General features: G+C 43.2%; 1 long non-coding RNA gene across 1 annotated transcript in view; it reads left to right on the top strand.

The window, feature by feature from the left end:
- Positions 1-13098: 13098 nt before the first annotated feature.
- Positions 13099-27128, top strand: part of LOC311241359 — a 29116-nt gene continuing 15086 nt past the window's right edge. The window contains exons 1-3 of the long non-coding RNA XR_014620530.1: positions 13099-13234; positions 16580-16710; positions 25160-25284. This is a non-coding gene — a long non-coding RNA (uncharacterized lncRNA). The remainder of the gene's footprint in view (positions 13235-16579; positions 16711-25159; positions 25285-27128) is intronic.

Below are 27128 nucleotides of genomic sequence, written 5' to 3' on the forward strand. Positions count from 1 at the left end.
CGGGAGTAGACGCCTGACATTGCGTCCTCTCTCGGGACCACAACGACGGCCTGCTTCGCCAACAGAGATTGGATCTCGTCGGCCAGGGCTGTCACTGCGTCTGACCCTAACAATAGGGTCGGCACCAAACCCGAGAACGGAGGATGGGATTGGGCGAACTGCAAAACCAACCCCTCCTCTAACGTTCTCTCCATCCACTGATTCAGAGGGCATTCCCGTCGCCATATGTGAACATAATCCCACAGCGCCCCCGCCGTCAACTGACGCTGGGCCGCAAGGAACAGTAGATAGTTGGCCCGGTCCCTCCCGCTGTGCGAAGCACCCAAGGGGGGACCCCGACAGAAAGGGCCGGTTTGATACGGGAGGAGCTGTCATCAAACTTGTGGACACACACTCCCCCCCTGAACACCCCTCCAGCGCATGCTGAGGAGTTGTTCCGCAGCTAGATATGCAAGGCATGAGGACCCCATGGGCTCCTACACGCCGAAGCCCTGCAGTGATATTGCTACCACTCAAATCACGCTCGCCTCTCCTTTGCAGACCACTGCCGGTTTGACGGGAGTGGGAGGCAACAGCGCGATACCCCGCCTGGCGAAGGCGAAGCCGGGGCAACCCCTGCTGAGCATTCAACAGAAGAGGCAACGAGTCCCCCTGCTGACCACTGGAGCTAGTGGCAGCTGTAACACCAGGTTCCTCCCACCCCCAACCTGCGGTGTAGGAACCACGCGACGACGGAACATTCTCACGGACAGACCCAGGCTCAGCCATCAACTGGGTGTCAGCCCTTGTCCCCATGAGAAGTGAAGAATGAGGCCGCATACGCTTCAATGAAGGTTCGCGGCCCGCAGCCAAAGGAGAACGATCAGAGCCCCGCTTCTGTGGGTAACAGAGAGAGGATTGAACGGGGAGCGGGCTGCTCGCGGCAAAATGACGACGGCTTGTTTTACCAAACTCGAATTCACCCAAAATGACCGATCCCTCGGCCGCCAAGGCTGTCGGCCTCGCAATACCCTGTTGACTCTCCAACCAGGGCACCACTGGCGGGGGAAACATGGCCGCCTGTCGAGGATCTCGCCACAGTCGTTGACGAGATCGTGCTCCCACCTCTGGCTGCACAGCGTGAGGCGGTGTAGGACCCAGATCAACAACCGCCTGCGCCTCCACAGAATGCCCAAAAAGACTATCTGTGGAAAAAGGAGTCGTGAGGAGAGAAAGCCTATCCTCTTCCCCAAGAGGAGATTGCTCCAACCAGACATGCCTAACAACCAAAGTTGATAGCATCCCGCAGTTATAGCTTGCGACTGAGTCAAGATCTCCATAACACCACAAACATGAATTATGTTTACAATGCCGGTCGGACCCAAAGTCCTACTACCCGACGCCATCGTGGATAGGAAAGTAGCCAGCTGAGCCATAACACTGGCCGCCGCTAAATGCCATCCTGTAGCAGTATACCACTCATCCGTCCATACTGCCACCCTCCGAGCCGATATGCTATCAAGCATCGGCCGGGCGGAATGTCGTTCATCCCCGCTTGGGCACAGGAAAGAAGCTACCTTGCTGCTTAGCCAAGGTACCCCCGGCCTGCACCCTGTTGTTAGCCCCTTTACCTGTAAAAAAAGGAAAATAGAACTCAGCGAACCCCCCCACATCCACCACCGACTGACCTTCATCAATGAAGCTGGTAAGAGGAGGGAAAAGCGGTATCCCGCGGCGGGGATTATTAGACATTCCAGCGTCAACATCAGCGTTAGCAGAAGTAGCAGTAGCAGCATTAGCGTTAACAGCATGTTCCAGGATCGCCAGGAAATCGTCCACTGCAGTGGAACGATCGCCAAGCCGCCCCGGCCCTGGTGCCGAAACACACTCCACAGCACGACCAACACCGACATTGATGCCTACTGACACAGACCTCACCTTTGTACAAGCCGACTTGCTAGTCAAACCTTGTACGCTGCCCCTCGATCCGTCGTCGTCAGCCGAGGAACCATCAGCACAGGTCTCATGTGTCGCTGAAACAAGCTCCGAAGAATCCAGGGAAAAACAATCCTCCGGTAAGCCTTCAACATTACGAATCTTCCTTAAACTTTTCATCCTGCTAGTTACGTACGGTGCACGCAGCCGATACGATGGAACGAAAATAGAGGAAGGGTGTTTGGTGACCAGAGTCATGGTTATATAGGCTACGCCTCCATAAGGGCGGGGGCCCTTCAGGTATGGGTGCATTTGGTTGTTCGTTGGGATACAATAGGTATCATAGGAGATAGGAGGTATCTCATAAGGCTCAGAGCGGGACGCGATAAGCAAATACGATATATAACTGATTTTATATGTCAGGAGAAGACTGGTACTCATCAGCAGGTCCACAGACGGGCCTCCCATCTTCGTCTCCACAAAGTACTGGGGGGGTCTACTGTATGTGAGACATATTCCTTAGAGTGAAAGAAAAATGATATGTGAACAAGTATGTTGTGTGCCAGGTTTATGTGCAGTCATGGTAAAGTGAGAGGTGACGGGTGGACCACCACTTATGTCATGTGTCCAGGCAGGCCTCAGGTACAAGTCATTTTAACTCCAGCAGCCCATTACGTACCAACCCGTTTCTTTTCCCATGAATCCCTGCACAGCCACTGACACTAAACCCAAAGAAGCTTTAGCTGCCATGACATAAAGATGCCAGACATCCATACATCTGCTTATAGATCTGTTTGATAATGTCTAGCTCAGGAAAGGCTAAAGTAATCTTGTGTGCATTTAACATCCTGCTATCCTCAAATTTACAATTTACATTACATTTGGTTTCCTTGAGGTAAATTTCACCCCAGCAATTTAAACCTCTAGAAAAGTATTAAAATGTTAACCAAAGTTTGTGTCTGGGGTGCACGGGGGTAAAACAATTAGATTTTAGAATATTTCAGATAATGAAATTAAATGTTTATCATCAACTATCTAGTTAGTATTTACAGGTACATTGAGTCCATCCTCGCCTCCATCACACTATGGTACGCTCAGGGGTGTAAAGTACTTGAGTAATTGTACTTCGTTACAATACTTAAAGGAAAACTCCAACATTTTGGGAAATTAGCTTATTTAACATCTTCCCTGGAGTTAGACAAGAAGATACATACCTTTTTTGTCTCTGTGCGTGCATTTTAGCTTTGGGAATAGATGCTCCGTTAGCATAGCTTAGCTTCATCACTGGAAGTGAGTAGGGGCCGGAGCCTTACAGTGTATTGCAAGGTCTGACATTGACCAAACTTGATATGCATGACCTTGGTGGGCTCTAGGTCAACTCCTGAAAAGGGGGTCAATGTCAGACTTTGCAATCAAAAGTTAGGGGGCTAATAACCCTTGCCATAATTTCAGTGTGCCCCCTAACTTTTGATTGCAAGGTCTGACATTGACCCCCTTTTCAGGAGTTGACCTAGAGCCCACCAAGGTCATGCATATCAAGTTTGGTCAATGTCAGACCTTGCAATACACTGTAAGGCACTGTAAGGCTCCGGAAGATGTTAAATAAGCTAATTTCCCAAAATGTTGGAGTTCCCCTTTAAGTACTGTTTTGGGGGATTTGTACTTTACTCGAGTATTATTAGGTTTGTATACTTTGTACTTTTACTCCATTACATTTCAGAGAATAAAAACATACTTTTTACTCCTTACATTTAAAATGCAGACCTACAAAGTGTCGTATTCGATTTATATAGAATAATCTTCAGGACGAAGAGATAGCGTGTATATATTTATTCAAAGGTAAGTATCGTTCAGCATGAGTGTAACTCCATTCACGGCTGGCAGCCAACTGCCTGTCAGGACCCCTGGTCAGGTATACATAAGCAAGGTGCGCCTGGCGCGCCTGTCGTAAATGATATATTCACAGCATGAATAATATAGTAAAGATATATTCAAAGCATGAATATTACATCCTCCTTCTTTTAAAGAAAGCTTAATAAGCTATGAACAAAATTGAAATTAAGAAGGGTTGTGCAATACTCTGTAAGAGTTTCTTTGTAAACAATAACAAGTGCGTTACCTGTGTCAGGACCAGGCAATGTAAACAGGTAGGATTAATATGTTAAACATAAAGATTCATGTATCAAGGTATTACAGTTCGTATTGTGTGCCCTCTTATTCTGGATAGTCTGCTTTAATATTTGAATACTTCAGCTGTGAATAAGGTATGTATTCATGGCTTATTTGGTCGTGTCTCAACACTCTTACCATATGCAGTTCTTATTTGTAGAAGTAGCTTGCTAACAAAATGGGAATATATCGACAATTAAGCAAGGTAAGTAGGTCATAGATTCAACACATATAGTAAGTCATCATTTCAGCATACAGTAATATTTGTTACATTTCACCACCCCTTTTTCCTTTTTTTTTTTTTTTTTTCAATGGGGCAAAGGTGTTATAATAGGGCAGCGATCCGCCTGCACCCTGTACATTTATAGGTCTAAAATGTCCCGAGGCTTCACTGCTCGGCCGGATCTGGTGTAGTATGAAGCTGAGTTCTCTTCTGAGTCCTCCGACAGTTCAGGGTCGTTGGTCTCCGGCGGTTGATCGACGCACTCTGGACTTGGCATACCGTCGCTTTCCTGGAAGTGTTCCTCTTTTGTGTCCCTCAGGTGCCTGCGGTTGCGGCGGTATTCGCGTCCATCTTGGGTGCGAACGTGGTATGACCGCGCAGTGTCGGCTGGTTGTATGACTACTGCTGGCCTCCAGCGTCCAAGTTCTTGTAGCCTGACAGATTCACCACACTGTAGTGGGGGCAGCGGTCTAGCTGACCTGTCATAGTATTTCTTCTGGTGCTTTTGTCTCTGCACTCGCTTGTCATGTCCATCTTTTTGGCTTACTACCCCTGGCCGCAGCTGTTGGTTGGTGCTCGGGAGGGTTGAGCGTAGCCTGCGGCTCATCAACAGCTGTGCCGGCGATTTGAAGTTGTCGACTGGGGTGTTACGATATTCCAGGAGGCTTAGGTACGGGTCTCTTCCGTCTGCCTTAGCCTTGTCCATGAGTGATTTTGCCGTCTTCACGGTTCTCTCCGCTAGTCCGTTGCTTTGCGGATAGTGTGGGCTTGACGTGACGTGTGTAAACTCCCACGACTTGGCGAATGCCTCGAACTCTTTAGACTTGTATTGTGGTCCGTTGTCTGAGACTATGGTCTCTGGGACGCCATGCCTGGCACAGGCTGCCTTTAGTTTGTGGACAACAGCTGCCGATGTGGTGCTGTGAAGTCTGTCTAGTTCGAAGAATCTGCTGTAGTAGTCGACGGTCACAACATAGTCCTGGTTGTTCCAGTTAAAGAGATCTGTCCCTACAACCTGCCAGGGGCGGTCTGGGATACGATGAGGCATCATGGGCTCCTTGGTGTTTGATGGGCGGCGCTCTTGGCATATTGAGCACTTCTCCACGACTTGCTCTATATGTCTACCCATTCCAGGCCAGAACATGATGTCTCGTGCTCTCAGTTTGCATTTTTCCATTCCCATGTGGCCTGCCTGCATGGATCTTGATCAGCATCTCTCCTCTGAGGCTGGTAGGGATGACTATTTTCTCCCCTTTGAAAATTATTCCATTCGTTTTGGATAGTTCATCTCTGTGATTCCAGTATTCGGTGATGCTCTGGGGGCATTGTTTTCTTTCCTCAGGCCATCCCTCCAGGATAGCCTGGCTGAGCAGCTTTAGCTGTGTGTCATTGTCTGTTGTTTCTCTGATCTCCTGTAGCCTGTCGTCGTGTACAGGTAAGCTGTTGTACACCATGTGTACCTGAAGGTCCATCCCTTCACTGAGACCGTCGTCGTGAGAGGTGAGTGATTTCCTGGACAGCGTGTCGGCTACTGGGATGTCTTTCCCAGGGCGGTGCACGATCGTGAAGTTGTACTTGTGTAGTTGTAGTATCATCCTCTGTAACCGCGGTGGGGCTGCGGCGATCGGCTTCTTCATGATCGACTCCAGGGGCTTGTGGTCAGATTGCACCATAACATGGCGACCGTAGGCATATTGGTGGAAACGTTTGAATCCATAAAGGACTGCGTACATCTCCTTTTCGATTTGTGCGTAGTTGACCGCGCTGTCCGTGAGTGATCTGGATGCGTAGCTAATGGGCCTTCCTTCCTGCATCAGCACAGCACCCAGACCATACTTTGATGCGTCCACTTGTAAGCTGAGCTCCTTATCTGGGTCAAAGTAGATGAGGACTGGCCCAGGTTCACTGGTAAGTATGTCTTTCATCTTTTGGAATGCAGCGTCGTGCTGCGCGTCCCACAGGAACTCATTCGATTGTTCAAGCAGCTGTCTCATGGCTGCGTTGATCTCGGAGAGGCTCGGGGCGAATTTCGCCAGATAGTTGACCATACCTAGCACGGTCTCCAGTTCTGCACGGCTCTTTGGCGCCTCCATCTCCTTGATGGCAGCTATCTTGCCTGGGTCAGGCTTCATGCCGTCAGCTGAAAGGATGTGCCCGAAGTAGCTCACTTCGGTGGCTCCGATGGTGCACTTGTCTGCGTTGAGCCGAACGCCTCTCTCCCGTGATCTCACCATCATAGCATGTAGGTTCTTATCGTGTTCCTCTCTGGTCGCGCCATATACAAGGATGTCGTCTACTATAGCTGCTACTCCGTTCAGTCCCTCGTATGTCTCGTCGATTTTTCGTTGGAACTCGTCCTGGGCAGAAGCGAGCCCAAATGGTAATCGTAGGAATCTGTATCGTCCAAACGGTGTGTTGAACGTCGTCAGCTTCGATGATTCTGTGGAGAGCTTGATGGACCAGTATCCCGACCTTGCATCCAGTACGCTGAAATAGCGTGCGCCTGTTAGTCTGGGTGTGATGTCCTCTAGTGTCGGCAGAGGGTAGTGCGGGCGCTTGATAGCCTTGTTTAGCTCCTTAGGATCCAAACATAGTCTGAGCTTGCCTGTGCGTGGTTTCTCAACAATGACCAGTGCACTGACCCACTCCGTTGGTTCGATGACTCTAGCGATGATCTGTGTGTCTTCCATACTCTGTAGCTCCTTCTTTAGTCGGCCACGCAGGGCGATCGGTGTCCTTCTCAGTGGGCAGACTACTGGCGTGGCGTCTGGGTCTATATGGATGTGACACTCTCCTGGGAATAGTCCTATCCCTTTAAACACGTCGTGGTATTCTTCCATGATGGTCTGTTTATCTGCGTGTGCATTTACTGACAATACTAGTTTAATGAGGTCCATATTCAGGCATGCCTGTAAACCTAGAACTGGGGGTGCCTGAGTGTCTACTATGTAAAAGTCTAACAACATGCCACGCTCTTTGTATTTACACTTTAACGTGCATGTGCCCTTTACCACTAGCTTCTCTCCACCATATCCTGTCAGTCTGCGTGAAGTAGGCTGTATTTTTCGTTTATCTTGTAAACTGTGATACTCTCTCAAAGGAATTACATTTACTTGTGCACCTGTGTCTAACTTAAATTTAAGCTCTGTGCCCTGTTTTCCTACTTGTATGTCTGCGAACGCTTGTTCTGTTGCATCAAACCGTCTGTCTGTCACGGTGTCTACATACAGTTCGTCTGACTCTTCTCCTGACTCAGAGCGCATGCTAATCTCGTGTACTGACTTTTTCTGGAAACTACCGGCCCTGCAGACTTTGGCAAAGTGGTTCCATTTTCCACACTTCGTGCACTGTTTTCCCCTAGCTACACAGTTATCCCCTTCCTTGTGAGCTCTACCCCCACAGTATCCACAGTTCTTACGTGTGTCTGTGTCGCTCGCTCTGTTCGCTCTCTCTGTCCACTCTGCTCTGGGGCGATATCTCTGAGCGCTATACTTCTGTTCATGTCTGTGCACCTCGTGCACGAGCTGCTCCTGCGCGCTGCTCGTGGCGCCAGTAAAGCTCTTTATCTGTGATTGTGCTAGCTCGTGGGCTCTAGCTATATCTACCGCTTTGTCTAACGACAAGTCTGATCCAACGTTTAGTAGTTTCTCTCTTACTTTTGCTGAGTGTATGCCAAACACTATGCGGTCTCTAACCATCTCATCATTGTTCACATATGCACAGTCTTTCACCAGTAGTTTCAATGCAGTGACAAATTGTTCGAATGACTCGCTCGGTTGCTGGGTTTTCTCATGGAATTTGTACCTGGCGAAAATTGTGTTCCTCCTTGGAAGTACGTATGCTTCGAAATTGTCATAGTAGTTCTTCAATACCTTTGCTTCATCTTCACTGAGAGTCCATGTGTTGTGAATGTCTCTCCCTCTTTCTCCGCTCCACAATAGCAGGTAGCTACATTTCTCGTCCTCTCCTTTCTTCTTGAGTGGGCCCGAAAACATCAACTCTGCATGCTGCCTGAACTTCTTCCATTCTCCCGGTAAGTCCAGAGAATCCCAATTCATCCGTGGCGACGGGACTCCGTTGATATCCATGTTCATCCTGCTTCTGACACCATGTCGTATTCGATTTATATAGAATAATCTTCAGGACGAAGAGATAGCGTTTATATATTTATTCAAAGGTAAGTATCGTTCAGCATGAGTGTAACTCCATTCACGGCTGGCAGCCAACTGCCTGTCAGGACCCCTGGTCAGGTATACATAAGCAAGGTGCGCCTGGCGCGCCTGTCGTAAATGATATATTCACAGCATGAATAATATAGTAAAGATATATTCAAAGCATGAATATTACACAAAGTACAAAGTACAAATCTTGCAGGTCCAATCATTTTAATGAGTATTTTTTAATTGTTTATCTGGTCAAACTAACGTTATTAATCCTGCGACCGCAGGTAAACAGCCAATCAAATCCCCATCAATGGAAAATGAACCCGCCCATACCCATGCTGATTGGTCCTTGTGCAAGACTAGAAAGCGGGGATCTTTGATTAAACACCTGCTATCAGAAGAATAGTCAGTGACAAGTCTGGGTGTGTGTCTTGGATGGGGATGTGGTGGGGATTGATGTGTGGGGTGGGGTGTTTGGAAAACTGACTGTTAAATTCCTCAGTCTAAAGAGATGACCTTGCCCCTGGCAAGCCTTCTAGTGATCCATTGTTAAAGCGCCTCCGAGTGAATCTTTTCCAGTAATGAAGAACACTCTTATCTCAGTTTTTGGATGAATCCCACTCATGAGAAACAACTAATATGTGATTCTTCTTGCAGGGAGTGCACTCCTATCACAGATAGCTGATAAATTACATTATTAAATTAAATGTCCTCTGTTCTTTCATTTCAGCATTGTCTATCGCAGAACACATTCCATTGTGGACAGAGTGTATGCTTGGTTTCATTCCAGCCTTGCCTAAACACCAGCTGATGATTTCACTAATTGGCTCACCTCTTCAACTAACTCACCTGGTGCAATGTATAGTTAAAATGAAAACTTGGCCGATGATGGAATCCCTTAAAAAAAAAAAAAAAAATTACTTTTACTTTTTAGTACTCAAGTACATTTAAAAGTAGGACTTTTTGACTTTTACTCAAGTGTGTTTTTAGCCAGATACTCTGACTTTTACGTGAGTCAGATTTTGAGACAGTACCCATACTTTTACTTAAGTATAATTTCTGGGTACTTTTTACACCCCTGGGTACGCTGCAGCCAAGGACAAAGGCAGGCTGCAGCGTGTCATCCACTCTGCTGAGAAGGTGATCGGCTGCAATCTGCCATCTCTCCAGGACCTGTACGCCTCCAGAACTCTGAAGTGTGCAGGTAAGATTGTGGCCGACCCCTACCACCCCGGTCACAACCTGTTTGAGTCACTCCCCTCTGGAAGGAGGCTGTGGTCCATCAGGGCCAAAACCTCACCCCACAAGAACAGTTTCTTCCCCTCTGCAGTGAGCCTCATCAACAAGGCTCGGGACAAGTGGTGCAGTCGTAATATGGGAAATGCCCAAACGCCACGTGCACGCGCGCTCCCGCGCACGCGCATACATGTTCCCTCATATGCGCACAGAACAGATGATTATTATGCATAAATGTTTTAAATGTAATTGTAGTTACAATTTCTTTAATTGAATTAACTTACACTAGAAAAGTAAATACAAACTAAATTAACAATGTAACTTAGAGTTAGTTCACAGAAGGACAGTTTCCTTCAGCGACTCCCCCCCGGAGCTGCGCGGCTGCTCCGAGGACTCATGACGCTGGTGGAGAGGCGGTAGTGGAGGAGAGGAGCTGGGCGGCTGCTCCGAGGACTCATGACGCTGGTGGAGAGGCGGTAGTGGAGGAGAGGAGCTGGGCGGCTGCTCCGAGGACTCATGACGCTGGTGGAGAGGCGGTAGTGGAGGAGAGGAGCTGGGCGGCTGCTCCGAGGACTCATTGACGCTGGTGGAGAGGCGGTAGTGGAGGAGAGGAGTGCGTTGTTATGCTATCGGTATCCTATTATTATGCAAAGTCTAGGTGATAAGTGCCGGCCGCCGCGACGAGTCCAGTGACAATTGTGAACGCATTTTTGTGTCCGCGCGTGCACATCCGCGCGCACTTCTGCCTCAGTGACAAGTTACATTAACACACCCTACTGGACTATATACTTGCCCACTGCATTTTTACTCATTCTAATTAGTGTATATAATTGACCACATCTGCCCAGTTGTACAGCCCTGGCCTATTCCTATTTTATATATGTGCTATATTTAATTTAGTTTATATCCCATATAATTTTATTCAACCCTCCTCTACTCCCTGTACACACATGACTGTGTGGCACAGCGGAACAACAACACAATCATCAAATTTGCTGACGACAAAGTAGTGGTGGGCCTGATCTCTGCAAACGACGAGAGGGCCTACCTGGAAGAGGTCAAGGTCCTAGCGGGATGGTGTCAAGAGAACAGCCTCTCCCTGAACGTCAGCAAAACAAAGGAGATGATTGTGGACTTTAGGAGGTCGGGGGTCAGGGACTACAGCCCCCTCAGCATCGACGGGGCACCGGTTGAGAGAGTGAACAGTTTTAAGTACCTCGGAGTCCACATATCCGAGGACTTGACATGGACCACACACATTGACAGTGTTGTGAAGAAGGCACGACAACGCCTCTACTTCCTCAGGCGCCTAAGGAAGTTCCAAGTCAGTCAGAAGATCCTTAAGAACTTCTACTCATGTACAATAGAGAGCATCCTGACTGGCAATATCACCTCCTGGTTTGGGAATAGCACCGCACAAGACTGTAGCAGACTACAGAGAGTGGCCCGTTCAGCCGAACGCACAATTGGAGGGGGGCTTCCCACTCTCCAGAACATTTACAACAAGCTGTGCATGGGTAAGGCTAAGAGAATTATCAAACACTCCAGCCACCCAAACAACTGCCTCTTTGAACTGCTGTGGTCAGGCAAGCGATACCGGAGTCTCATGGCAAGCACAGAAAGACTCAGAAGAAGCTTCTATCCCCAGGCCATCAGGATGCTCAACGAACAATAACACTATGTACTGTAACAACCATCAAATGCACCCACAGCACACACATCCACACGCACACACTCACTTTAAACAAACAACTCACTGCAGCACCCTCTTTACACACTTTAGAACACCTAAACACACTTTATATTTATTGGTAAAGAATTTGCACTACAACCCATACCTCATTACACCTTACTGTAAATTGTACCTAAATTGTACCTCATCCCACTTCTGCTTTGCACTATATAGTATATTGTATAGTAACTCAGTTACTTCTACTCTGCATTTAACATTGTACATATGTACATACTGAACACTTGTGCCTACGTATGTGACTTCTATTTTATACTTGCTATACGTATTTTATTTTATACTTATCTATTTTGTGTCTAGCACAGTCTCTGGAGCGTAACAGAAAGAAGCATTTTGTATTAAAGTATTCTGTACTTCTGTATGACAACTAATAAAGAAACTTGAACTTGAAACTTATTTACTGATTCTGATGTAACTCTAACCAGTTAATTAACAGTCTCTCCATCTATGTAACTCTAACCATATTTGCATATCTTGTTGTATGTTACAAACTTAAAGGAAAACTCCAACATTTTGGGAAATTAGCTTATTTAACATCTTCCCTGGAGTTAGACAAGAAGATACATACCTTTTTTGTCTCTGTGCGTGCATTTAGCTTAGGGAACAGTCGCTCCGTTAGCATAGCTTAGCTTCATCACTGGAAGTGAGGCGGGGCCGGAGCCTGGCGTTCCCTTACAGTGTATAGTTTGATTGATTGATTGAAAAGTTTATTAACAGATTGCAGAATACACTCCAAATACAACTCCAAAACGTTCATGTAAACATGTTGTGACCTGTGTATTCACCACGTGGAGAAATAAAAAAAATAATTGAATTAGACAATTACGTTTTATAAGCAAATATACTCTGAACTATTTTTTTTGCCCAACCACTCCTCTCTGAGCGCAGCCAGTGATTTCAATGTGACGCTGTGTTTGTTTACATTCTCATTCATTCAAAAGATCCGAACCGATTGAAGTTTATGGATACCATGACTTGAAATCCTCTTACCTTGACGATTAAAAGCCTCCCCAATTTAGAAAACAGTAATCCAATGGCTGGTATATTTTACATTACAGTACTGTCTATCTGTATGTCATGTAGTATGTCATATGTTATGATGAATTGAAAATGGGGGACCCTGATGTAAACAAGACGAAAGTCTTTCTCTGGTCTGCATCCCCTTCAATCAATCAATCAATCAATCAATCAATAAATCAATCAATTAATCACAAATGTAACACAAGACGATGTTGTGTATGTCGTAAACAAGGAGAGAGAGAGAGAGAGAGAGAGAGAGAGAGCGAGAGAGCGAGAGAGAGAGAGAGAGAGAGAGAGAGAGAGAGAGAGAGAGAGAGAGAGAGAGAGCGAGAGAAAGAGAGCGAGAGAGCCCCCCCTCATCCGCATGCGCAGTAGGTACAAGCCCCGGGCCGAAGCCGTTGTGCGGCTCTGCAGATATACCCTACTCGTGTCTGAACGTGACGTGAGCTGAAGCTTCTCCGCCTGTTAAACGCTTATAAAAGTTGTCATTCGTGTTTTAAACGGTATCTACTTGTTGCTACATGTTCCGCAAAACATTCCACTCATCCTGTGTACATTGTGTTCGGATCCAAGACCACTAACCCACTTTGTATTAGTTTAGTCTGAGAGAAAGTAGGCTAATGCTAGCTCCTGTTAGCTCTCTCTCCTCTCAGCTCCAGAGCTCCAGCTGACTGCAGTCAAGTTCTGTTCTGTTGATCAGCTGAAACCAAGCTGCTTTACACCAAACCCAGTGATGTGCATCTGATGTGTGGAACACAGGTATGGAGATGTTTGTGTCTGTTTCTTTTCAACACGTTGTTCTATGTGGAATGAAAGGCTGTAGGCCTAGTAGCCTTCTAGCTAATCCACACCAGTTCGCGTGAATATTAAAGGCAACCAACTTGTGTTCGGCTTTTCTCTGATTGGCCCCGCCCCCACGCGCAGGCAAGCGCAGTCGTCCCACGTCCCAAATGAAATCCAAGGAGCGCAAGCGAGCGGCAGCGCGGGCAGCGTGTTGCTTAATGACAGCCCTACAGTGCAAGAATGTGACAATTTGACCATGTGACCGCGGCAACGCGGGAGAGCGGCAGTGCGGAAATAGGCTGTCTCTAAGACAAACTCTAACCTTAACCAGCTCCTTAACAGCGCCTAAACTTAACCGTTCTAACCTTAACCAACTCCGAAACAATGCCTAACCTTAACCTTAACCTTAACCATGCCTAACCTTAACCATAGAAAGAATATTGCCATTCTCTTAGACAAACTCTAACCTTAACCAGCTCCTTAACAGCGCCTAAACTTAACCGTTCTAACCTTAACCAACTCCGAAACAATGCCTAACCTTAACCTTAACCTTAACCATGCCTAACCTTAACCGGCGAAAGAATACACGTTAAAAAAAAAATCACGTTAAAAAAAAAAATGTCATGGGATTCGAACTCGTCAACAACGAACCGCAGGACCGCAGGACCGCTGCTCTGCCAGGTGAGCTGAAGCGCCGAATGAAAATCATGGCGGATTACTTGGGCGGTTACCTAATTTCGCTTGCGCTCTGCCGCTCTGCTCTGCGGTTGCCGCGCCTGCCGCGGGGCATGGCGCAGCCAATCAGGGAAAACGCGGAAGCAAAAGCAGCACTGTAGGGCTGTCATTAAGCAATAGGCGCGCGGGCAACCAACTTGTGTTGTGTTGGGCTGCTGTTCCAACGCACTTGTGTTCAGCTGCGGTAGCAGTGGAGCGCTGCTGACTGATTTATGTTTCGCGTTTTTAACAACCAACGGTAGATTCACTCGTCACTGTACATGTATAAACAAAGCCCATACAGTTATGAAATGCGCTGAACTAGAAAATACATCTGGTAGTTCGTTTATGACGTTAATTAATAATAAACACTGTTAGGACTCTTAATAATAAACACTGTTACGACTATCTGACTCTTACTAATAAACACTGTTAGGACTATCTGACTCTTACTAATAAACACTGTGTTAGGACTATAAACACTGTTAGGACTATCTGACTCTTAATAATAAACACTGTTACAGTGTTAGGACTATCTCGATTCACGCGTCACTACTGTAACTAGAAACTCTGGGTGTCTAGAACTGTAAGCTGTAACGTTATTTCGCGTTTTTAACGTCAGCGGGGCGATGCGGTGGTTTGTCCCCGGCTTCCGTGCACCGCCGCCGGCTCTACTCGGTCCAGCTCCAGCAGCAGCGACCGTGCTCCGTTGTAGAACGAAGCCCTTCAATGACAGCTCTCATATTTTGCGAATGCATAAACTATATCTTAAATTATAGCTATGTGTCTAATATGGCTGTCGCTTATCAATGACTTCGCGACAGCCATATTAGACACATCGCCATAATTTAAGATATAGTTTATGCATTCGCAAATATGAGAGCTCTGTCATTGAAGTGGGTGGTGGCAGCATTACTAACGGTAGCGATTTTTATTGTTTTGTCATGACCAAACATAATCCCAACATAGATAGGAGGTGTACTGTATGTCAAATGTCGGTCATGTGGTGGAAGAGTTTAGTACAGTCACACAACAGAACACCGCTGTAGTACAGTCACACAACAGAACACCGCTGGTTCGACCAGCGCTTCTGCCGCGCCGCAAGGGCGTGTGCTAGTGGATTGATTGATTGGCCGTGTGGCCAATCAGAGAAACGCTGAACGAAAAGCTGAACACAAGTTGGTTGCCTTTAATATTCACGCCACCAGTTCAGCTATATAAGGTGAGTCTGGCTGCTGTGATTGTTATTATAATAACACAACACAGTTACATGTTGTTCTAAGGTCACTAAAGCCCTATTTGAATGTTAAGAATGATACTGTGTGATTATAATGTGTTTTATTTTCATATTTGTTATAGAAGTGAATATGGGTAATTTGATATTTTTGTTAAGATTGTTTATGGAATTTAATTTAGTTTTTTGCCAAACAGAATATATATACAGTATAATAGTGTAATTTGTAACACAGTATTTTCGGATGCCTATGAGGTGAAACCAAGCAACTGCACTCCAAACCTAATGGGCCGTGAGCCAGTAGGGTTGGTCGTTACCATCTTGGGGGACTAACGTTCATAGTGATTTTTGGGAAGGTATACACCCCTGCTGCTAGAAAAGATGTGATAGCAATGCAGCAGTTGCCTCCAAATGTGTGCTATCACCCATTTTATAACACTACCAAGCATATTTTTCAGGCCTCCTGTCCGAAATTACGTGCCCCAAATGAATCATGATAGCTCCTGAACCATAAGGCCTATATGCATGTTTCTGGTCTCCTTTGATAGGTAACAAGCTAGGACATAATGGATCCAGTGTAAGTAAACCCACATCTATTACCATTCCAGAGTAAATGGAGATACAATGAAGGAAAATATCATATTTTTACCCTCGCCTGGTACATAATCTTAATTTAAAAGGCAATATGACCATTATAACCAATATCCCATGTTTAATAATGCAACTGAATGTGTTCTCCTACTCGTTTCTGTGTACATGTGGAGAAATTGTATTCAGAATTAGATTGAAAGGGATAAGGTTCCACTACGAGCAGAGCGCTCGCTATACTCATATAACTATGGTTATAGGATAACCGTATGTTATGATTCCTCTTGTAGTCCACAACTGAGCCATTGATATTACATTGATAACACCAGCTAGCTATTTATTTAGCTGTGATATAATAACCATATGCCTGGTCCTGGAGTGAGCTATTGCTTTTATAAAACAGTTACCAAGTAGGCTATGGCAATATGAAAGTAAGACGCACTTAACACAATTTAAATAGTTTTTATTAGTAAATAAGAATGTTCAAAATAAAATAGTCCCTTTATCTGAAAACCATCAGTCTCCCCAGTTAGTAGCTAGATTAATAACCTTAGTGGCAATAATCAAACACTCTGGAATAAAGTATCCATATATGGGCATAAGTGCGTTCTGGATGAGTTGAAGAGGCTTGGGGGCAGTGACCGGGAGGCCAGCAAGCAGTGCGTTGCTCTAGTCGAGGCGGGGGATGACTGTTGTGTCTTTGGTCAGGAAGGGACGGATCCTTCTGGTGTTGCTCAGGAGGAATCTGCAGGTTCTGGTTCTGATCTGCAGCTTCTGATCTTCAGGTTCTGGTGGTCGCTGCGATGTGAGCAGAGAAGTTTAACTGGTCGTCGAGGACAACACCAAGGTTCTTGTCGGTCGAGGACGCGGCCACAGCTGCATTCTCGACTGTGATTCTTCACTTCACCCTATGCAGGTAAGAATGTGAACACTTGTGTTTTCGTTTGGTTGCTACTGTTATTGCTTTGTACATGTTGCAGTGTTTGTGAAAATGCCAATGACATGCTACGTTCAATGTAAAAGCGAGTTGCCTGGTTGGATAAATAATCATATCAACAGGTTGATGTTAGCTAGCGAGCATACAGGCATCACGAGACCAGTTCGGCCCGAATAGTTTATTTTCTTTGTTATGCAAATAGTCCTTGGGCCAAAGCCCCAAAATTCTAGATGTGATTTTATTATACCGATGCATCCCTAGATTATGTTTTGATATGATAGACCTTTTGGTTTTGTAGCTTATTAGTGGTTATGTACAAATGTGCTGACGACAGTATTATCCTAACCCTTCTCAGTCAGTCAGAGAAATCGCATGGACCCATAATACAAGACTTTGTAGACTGGTGTGATGGCTGTTTTCTGGATTTAAATGTATCCAAAGCCAAAGCAATGATTATCTCACCAAAACACATAGACGTCGCCCCAACAACCATCCACGGAGCTGAGATGGAAATTGTCCAGAACTGTGTTTGATGACAAACTTAAATTTAGCGACAACAACACAGATGTTATAATAAAAAAGTCTCATCAGTGTCTGTACTGTATTCGTAAACTAAACTCTTCTAGAGAATTCTTGACCAGAGAATTCTGACAACGTTTTATTCTTCCTTTATTGAGAGTATTCTAACCTTTTCATTTGTATGCTGGTTCACATCCCTCTGTCAAAGAGACGAGAACAAACTGCAAGGTGTTGTCAACCTTAGCTCAAAAATTACAGGCAGAACACAAAGATCCCTAATGCAGTTTCACAGTGCTCAAGAAAGTACATCAAATAATTGATGACCCCAGACATCATCATGACAAAACACATCGTCCTTCATGTGTGTGTTGACCTGCTGCCCTCAGGAAAGCACTTTAGACAGCCTGCCTGTAAAACACACAGAAGAAAGTTTGGGTTTGTACCAGAGGCCATTCAACTGGTGAATGGCCACAGTACAAGGAAAGGTCAGTTTACTAACATGCACTCTTTGACCCCTTGATTTTAACATTTTTGAACGAAAGTGCACTTTTTTTGTACTGACCGAATCTATTTATTTATTGGACTTGACAAATCAACAGTGTAGGGATCCCATTCTGGCAGTGTCATGTCTCTTGTGCTTTGAAGTAGGGGTGCACCGATATATCGGTCGGGTATCGGTATCGGCCGATAAGTGCCTTGTTGACTGCTATCGGCCTATCGGCCGATAAGCTCAAATGTGCCGATAGCAGTCGCCGATAAATACCCATTTATTTATTTATTTATTATTTGTGTAGCGTCAAAAGGCAAAAAAAAATAGTTCACTCGCGACCTACCTGCACAACGCCCGCCGTCCCCCACACGCACACAAGCTACTGCATGAAGTAACTACTTATGATTAACAAGGCATTCGTTTTGTGGCATTAGCGTTATATAGTTAGTGTTACACGGACAATAACATCAGCATATTATTATTACCCATAGCAGCAAGGCATTACTCCGAGTCCGTTCATTAGCTACCGGGAGATGCAAGACTAACGTTACTGGTGAAAATGTGATTTGCGTTGGAATACTCCTTTGTCAACTTGCTGTACTTTGCTTGCAGGTCTGCAGCCATTATTGCTGCATTATGAATAGCCCCAACTTTAGCCAAGGTAACGTTATGGCTAAACCTTTAACAATAGTTAACGCTAGCTTTCGGTTAGCTGTTCAATGCTATTAATAACACAACTCCCCGTCAACACCCTCTCTCGGGAAGATGGCATTTAAGAAAGTATCTGCTGTTAAAATGAAGTGTTACACGTTCAATAACAAGCATATTATTTACCCGAAGATAGCAGTAAACAAGGCATTACTCCGTTAGTCCGTTCATAGCTCGGTTCCATTCCGTTGCTCATTCCGTACCCAACTACACATTCTGCAATCTGTTAATAAAGTTTTCAACCAGACAAATGTATAGAAAGGCTTTGTTTTATTATAACATTTGTTGCAGTAAAATCATTATGTCTCATTTGGTCATGCGTGGAGCGCCGGTCGGCGGGCCGGGCAGCTAACGTAGCTAAGTTAAGTGTGTTCTGCTCTCGCAAACAGAACAATGGCGGCATGCCCGGAAGTAGAAAAATGTATAAACGCTTGCCGATTGGTGGTAAGGACAGCAGGAGGTGGGTGCTAGCGGTGTGGCGTAATTGGCCGAATCGACTGTCAATCAAAATGGTTCCATTGCATTGGTTGAAAGCTCTGGTTGAGAGAATAGTATCCCGCTGCAGGCCGCAAGAATGGTTCCATTGCATTGGTTGAAAGCTCTGGTTGAGAAAATAGTATCCCTCTGCAGGCCGCAAGACGATACTGGGAGAGAGATAGTGATACCATAAACATATTTCTTGATGTTTCCTTTTTTTAAGTAAGTTAAGAGGCCTACAAATACAAACATACACATACAAATATACAGTAGTTTCATTAAAAAAAAAAAAAAAAAAAAAAAAAATATATATATTTTTTTACAAATACTTATATACAAATATACAAATATCGGTATCGGTATCGGCCGATAGTGTTAGTTGAACAATCGGTATCGGTATCGGCGGCCAATTTTCATATCGTGCATCCCTACTTTGAAGTGTCATGTATGTCTCTTGTCCCTGTTTTGTCTTGTTTTGTCTTGAATGTGTAGAAATGCAGCTGTTTGCCATATCATGCTCTAAATTGCCCCTTGCGGGACTAATAACGGGTTTTGAATTGAATTGAATTGAATCACCTGCTGAAGGTATGGAGTGCATTTGTTAAAAAACGTAGTTTTTGCAAAATAAGTCTCCTGCCATACTTTGCTCCCCTTCATAGATTCGCTTGTAGGTTGTGTTGTCTGGGGTTTAGAGACATCGCCATGCTAACGTTTGACTAACTGCTAACTGAGTCTCCTGAACACGTAGAGACAACTCCCGAGTCGATCGGACCTTCCTACGCTGAGGTATCATAACTTTTGCGCATCTACCCCCCAACCGGTGAATGCCTCACTGTTGCGGTTTTTCTGAGGTATTATGCGGTAGGTGTGCGACAGTTATGATAGCTCAGCGTAGGAAGCTCTGATGGACCCGGGGGTGTCTCTATGTGTTCGGGATAGAGCACAATAACCTGATTACGATCATGTCTCTATCAACCACAGCCCGAGCCGTGAGCAAATTACGTGAGGGGAGCAGAATATAGCAGGGGACCTTTTTTGGATCCACCTGGAAATTTGAAAAGGGTAAAACTTTTTGCATAATAAATATAACCCCCCCACTTTCCCAGTTCATTACTTACATTGAGACAATTATTTTCCGTGTAAAAGATTTTTGGAAATGTTATGTTTGAATATGCATTGTCTACATAAATATATGTTAATTTGCATATATTTCCAGAACATTAGTCCACAGATTGGATAAAGCCAGTAATTAATTTCTATACATCCCTGTTCCCTAGATTATCTTTTTATGCGATAGACCTTTTGGGAAATTTTTGTTCACCGTTTAATAGTAGTTAGCCCCTCTCGCAATAAAGACCTTTCTGATCTACCGGTAATCTAATCTATCTAATCTACAGACACAGAAACAGGGCTTGGGAACAGGACTGAAACAGAGTGGTATATAATATATAGCTAGAATGCATAATCTAAAGACATGTTTAGTGGACCTCAAATACCTATTTAATTTGTTGAAAAGGACTACAATATGGGACCTTTAAAACGATACCTGTTTCAAACTATCATTAAAATGTAACAACCTCAGAATGTCTCCTTTAAACAAAAGGAGATGATTGCGGTGCTTCTGAGTGATAATTCTAAATACAATGCCCTGGGAAAATCCACATTCAACCACATCCCATTTAATTTTATTCCACCCTTTTTATTTTTTATTCAACCATAATTGTTTGTCCGTCAATGTCGCAGCAAAAACAACCAAATCAAATTCCTTGTATGTGAAAACTACTTGGCAATAAAGACCTTTCTGATTCTGATTTAAGTACTGTATGTAGTGAAATTAAAATGTGTGTTCAGGGCATTGTACTTAGACTGATCACTCAGAAGCACCGCAATCATCTTTTCTTGTTTAAAAGAGACCAAGCATTCTGAGGTTGTTACATTTGAATGATACGGTTTGAAACGGATATAGTTTTAAAGGTCCCATATTGTAGTCATTTTCAACAAGTTACATTTTTTTACGACTGCTTTGATGCCTTTTGCACATCAGAGTTTCAATGGGCAAAACTCAAAATGCAAATTGCCAAACTGACTTTCAAAATTCATACTCTAAGATACTAAATGCTATGCTTACATCTAAAGTACAGAACTCTTAATACAAAGTGCCAAACTCAAAATCATATGCTCCATTCTCAGAATACAGCCACCTAATACTACATCAATGTTCAATTGCTTATTGCTACAAAGACAGATCACTAAATCAATTCAACAGGTGTTTGTACTAATGCCTCATTACCTTCAACAACCTTGCCCAGTTGAGTAGCATTGCAATACAATAAAGCAATGGAGCAAGTTGGTGCAGCTGAGGTTGGCAACGAAGGACAGGGTCATGGACGGAGTCGTGGTCAAGGAGGCAGAAGAACATCTGTCTCAAATGAAATTATAATCACAATTGTTGATGACGTAATACAGTAAAGCGAGGTTTAACACTGGCTGAAGCTGGCAGGGTGGGGCAGCCAAACCTGAACAGGTCAACGGTGGCATCCATTATCTGATTTTTTACAGTAAGAGAGATAATCCGTAAGTCAATATGTGTAATTTACTGTACAGTAACTGTATATTGAAATTACAGTAATTGTGAAATTTATATTGTTGTCTGTTACAGTATATTTCATAAATACTGAAGGTGTGCGTGTGAATATGTTTTGTAATTGTTATCTTTACTGTACATTAGAACTGAACGAGCACCTCCAAGTGGAGGAGGTGGCCGTCTTCTCTCTGTGCAGCCGGAGAGGGCACTTGTAGACATGGCGGTCAGATGTGACGTCGATGAAATTATTTGGCCAAATGGCGATTATTTTTTTACAATAGTTTGTTTACTGTAAAATACAGAGCTTTACTGTATGTATTTTTCTTTACTGTAACAATTACTGTAAACTTCAAATCAAATAATCTTTCAGAAAAACACAAGCATTATACTGCAGTCTATCACAGGGGTTACTGTATGAGGAAATTACCATTGCATAGTCTCTTTTGTAAAAAATAGGGAAACAATGTCCAGGCACGCACTCCAGGTTTTTCCAAATTTATTGGCAGCCTGTAATCATATGATGTTTCGGTGTGAACACACCTTCTTCAGAATGGCTTGCATGAAGCATGAAGGGTAAGTGACCCTAGTAAATACAAGTCAAACAGGAAGTGACAACATAGGAAGTGACAACACATTCCCACAAGAGATCTGCAAAAAAGTACAAAATACCACTTACAAGCACAACCTTTTAAGAATTATGTAAATCAAAAAGAAGCATGTAAATAAAAATAAAAAAGAAACAGTAAATCACAGAGATATATCTATATATAGTTATATATATTTTATACAGAGTAGGCCTACATCTTAAACTCTAAACATAAACACTCATGACCCATATAAGCCATCTTTCAATTATAAAGAATGATAAATGAAAATAGTAAACAATCGAATGAAATGAAATAATCAAATGAAACAGGTCAAAACATTTTCTTCATTGAGGCCTCTAGGCTCTAGACAATCCAGAAAATGAATATAGAAGCATTCCCTTTGTAGCAAGAGCCTGTCTCTGTCGCCGCCTCTTGGTGGTCTCAAGACCTGCTCTATACCCATGTATATTAATCCCGAAATATCATGTCCTAACTAGGGATGGGAATCGAAAACCGGTTCCCGTTGGGAACCGGTTCCTAATTGGCCGATGCCTGGAACCGTGTGGCTCCTGTGACTTTCGATTCCCTTATCGCTGCCAGGTTTTTCCTACAGTTGCGCGCGTTAGCATGTAGCCATGGCAGACTCTATTTGATTCCTTAAGGGCTCGAAATTGCCTGGCTTTTGGTCATATGCTCCCGAAATGCTCCCGCTGTTTGGCTACTTCTATGTGCAGTGAAAACTACTTGAATGCTTTAGAACATGGTCATTGATTTAGTTTAGGGTGAGCTAAAATTAGCCGCGGAGCTATCGCTAGCTAACGTGAGCTAACGCTATTTAATCAAGCTCACAAAGAGAGATAAACAGCTGACAGCGGATAGTACAGGTACAAATACAATAAAACAGCGGGTGGGGACTGTTGTGTAAACATTGTACTCTTTAGTTCACATATAATAAGAGCCGGATTGTTTATTTACTAAGTCTCTACTCTGAGTCCGTCAGACAGGAAGTACCATGGTGCAACATACAAATGTGTCCGTGTAGCAACACAAGCCAATACCTACAGGACAGGGGCCCGGGGAGGGAGCTCTGTGTGTCTGTGTGTGTGTGTGAGACAGAAGTCAAGAGGAATAACGACTGTTATTCAATAGATTAAATTAGTTTAAGAATAAAAAAATAAATACATTTTAAGAGAATCTCAAATACATTATTTTATTTAAGTGTAGGCTATAGTTAATGTTTTATTTTTTGTATTTTTCTGACATGGTAAATGGCTGCTTTTTTATATAGCGCTTTTATCCAAAGCGCTTTACAATTTGTTCCTTACATTCACACAACGACGGCGCAGGCAACCATGCAAGGTGCCAACCTGCTCATCGGGAGCAGTTAGGGGTTAAGTGTCTTGCTCAAGGACACATCGACACGCTGCCCGGGAGGAGCGGGAATCGAACCGGGAACCTCCGGATTGCCAGACGACTGCTCTACCTCCCGAGCCACTGTCGCCCCTGACATGGGGGCTCAACAATAAATGACAATCAGAAATGTCAAGTTGCATGTTGTTATTCTAACCAGCTTAGTTCTGTTGCATTTCCAATTTATTTATTTAAATTATAAATTGATCAGGTATCGATAAGAGAATCGATAAAGAATCGAATCGATAAGCAGAATCGATAATGGAATCGTATCGATAAAATCCTATCAATTCCCATCCCTAGTCCTAACTTATTAAAGTGCCTTGCAACTGAAGACTTCTCGTCATTTCTTCTTATAAAACATAGTCTCTTTTGGTAACAAGTATTCTGTGTTTGACCGCATTACTGTATTTGATAATGGCCGTTGTATTTGAAAATGCACCAATAAGTAAACTTTAACGATGCACATATCCACTGTTCTGGTGCTGTGATACTGTAAACTTTTCCATAATCTATTCTCTGATTTGACACTGGTATTTTACGGTAATTTTGCATGCTGTATTACATTTTGAATCCAACATGTGCAGTATAGCATTCTGTGTTACTGTAATAGCTGATAACAGAGTCTTTGAAAATATCCAGTCAATCAGCCTCACGACTATTGGGTGATCATTGAAAAAGCACCAAGTAACCCTTTTTTACTGTACTTTATAATAGTTTGTTTACTGTAACTGTTTTTGTTTTTACTGTACAACACAGAGCATTACTTTATGTATTTTTCTTTACTGTAATGATTCAACTACAACTAGTGTAATCATATATTTTGTTTGTCTTTCATAAAGACACAAGCACTATACTGCAGTCTATCACAGGGGTTATGAGGACATGACCATTGCATAGTCTATTTTGGTAACAAGTATATTGTGTTTGACCGCATTATTTGATAATGACCATTGTATTTGAAAAGTGCACCAATAATTAAACTTCAAAGAGGAACATATCCACTGTTCTGACACTATGATACACTTTTGCAGGACATATAATCTAATTTGGTTCAGTTGTTCACTTAATTGTTGGAAATATATAATGTTTTGGTGCTGTTATACGCTTTTGCATATACTATTCTCTGATTTGACACTGGTATTTTTATTTTGCATGCTATATTGCATTTTGAACCCAAAATGAGCAGTATAGCATTCTGTGTTAAGAGTTTTGCTCATTGAAACTCTGATGTGCAAAATGCGTCAAAGCAGTCGTAAAAAACTGTAAAGAGGTATTTGAGGTCCACATAAACATAATCTAGGGATGTATAGGTATAATAAAATCACATCTAGAATTTGCCCACCCAGATGGTGCCAAAAAAGTTTTCTTACCAAATATACAATCTATTAACTGAGTAAACCTTACGCAATATTCATCATTGATATTTGGATACTTTAAATCTGTATGAACTGAGTAGTTAGTATCAAATTAAATAAGATCGAGCAGCTCCATGCATTAATTGAATAAACAACAATTTGGTACAATACCAGTATGGTATTGTTTAAATTGTACAGCTTTTTGCAGCTATTTTTTTTTGTCAGGGAAGTCCAACAATTGTGGACCTGAATGTGCCAGTTAATTGTAATCCTCTCTCTCTCTCCTTATGTCTAGTCAAGCCAGGTTGTGGAGGAGAGAGACGGGGATGAACAGGCTGTAGACTACTTTGCCCGTCCTGAGCCTGCTATGATGCAGGTGTTTTTACATCACCACCCAAAACAAGATTCAGCCAAGAGCGAGTAAGTACACTGGTCCACTTGCACTGGTCCACTTGTCCATGGCACGTACTACTTACTAGGAATGCACCGAATATTCGGCCACCGAAACATATCGGCCGAAAATGGTTAAAAAAGGCCCTTTCGGCATTCGAAAAAATATCACAGAATGTCAAAGAACAGGGTTACGTTCGTAACCTAAAATGTTGTGATGATGTAATCAAAACACATTTCATTAGACACAGACCAGCTCAGACCTTCAATTGAATTGAAGCGAGCAATGGGCTTGGTTTACCTGCATGTATTTTTTCTGTTTCTCTTTCTTTCCCGGGATGCGCCCCGGGCCGATGTAACTATTGGTTGAGGGGTGCAATATAAATAAATGTATCATATCATGTGAAAAAAAGTAGTAGAACGCGCTCGCCTCACTAGACTTGACACTGGGTGCTGTAACCTCTGATACTATATATAAAAAATAGGGAAACAAGTCCAGGCACGCACTCCAGGTTTTTCACATTTATTGGCAGCCTGAAATCATATGACATTTCGGTGTGAACACACCTTCTTCAGAATGGCTTGCATGAAGGGTAAGTGACCAAGTTTATACAAGTCGAACAGGAAGTGACAACATAGGAAGTGACAACACATTCCAACAAGAAATCTGAGTACAAAATACCACTTACAAGCACAACCTTTTCAGAAGCATGTAAATCAAAAAGATATATCTATATATATTATACAGAGTAGGCCTACATCTTAAACTACTGAAATATAAACACTCATGACCCATAGTAGCCGTCTTTCAATTATAAATATAAAGAATGATAAATGAAAATAAAAAAAATTAATAAACAATCGAATGAAATGAAATAATCAAATGAAACAGGTCAAAACTTTTTCCTCATTGAGGCCTCTAGGCTCTAAACCAGTGGTCACCAACCTTTTTAAGCCCAAGATCACTTTATTTTTTTTGTTGAGGGCAAGATCTACCTATTGAAGCGTTGAGAGAAAAAGACAGCCAAGATTGTACTTTAAACTAAATTACTTTTATTTGCCTGTATTCTAATAACATGCAATGCTTTGGTCCAACATTAAAACGTCAAGTGCAGTAGTCATCTTATGCAGCATCACTTTTCACATCAAAACAAAAGTAGAACTGTAATGTGGACTTTCTCATATTATTAACATTGACAAACATATTTACAATTAGCATTTTATAAAGTAGAACTGCAATGTGTACTTTCTCAGTCAGTGCTAAGTGCAGTCAGTGCTAAGTGCAGCATCACTTTTCACATCAGAACAAAAGTAGAACTGTAATGTGGACTTTCTCATATTATTAACATTGACAAACATATTTACAATTAGCATTTTATAAAGTAGAACTGTAATGTGTACTTTCTCAGTCAGTGCTAAGTGCAGCATCATTTTCACATCAAAACAAACGTAGAACTGTATGTGTACTTTCTCAGTCAGTGCTAAGTGCAGCATCACTTATCACATCAAAACAAAAGTAGAACTGTAATGTGTACTCTCAGGGTAAGATATAAAAAAAAATCTATTTTATTTTTATTTTTTATTTTTTATTTTCATGGAGAGATCTACAGGGACAGTCTCAAAGATCGACGGGTTGGTGACCACTGCTCTAAACAATCCAGAAAGTGAATATAAAAGTTTTCCCTTTGTAGCAAGAGCCTGGGCGGAATCACCTGTAATCAGGGTGTCCGCGGATCCTTAAAAAGTATTAACACATTGTCCGCCAAGAACGGCGTAAGTCGTTATTGCCCGCCATGCATTGAACGCCAACAACGGCGTAAATCGTTTTTGGGATTAATATTTCATTTTTTCGCCATGGCATTCATAATTCATCC

The sequence above is a fragment of the Notolepis coatsorum genome (assembly GCF_963971535.1).
Source record: "Notolepis coatsorum genome assembly, chromosome: 15".
In the NCBI taxonomy this organism is placed as follows: domain Eukaryota; kingdom Metazoa; phylum Chordata; class Actinopteri; order Aulopiformes; family Paralepididae; genus Notolepis; species Notolepis coatsorum.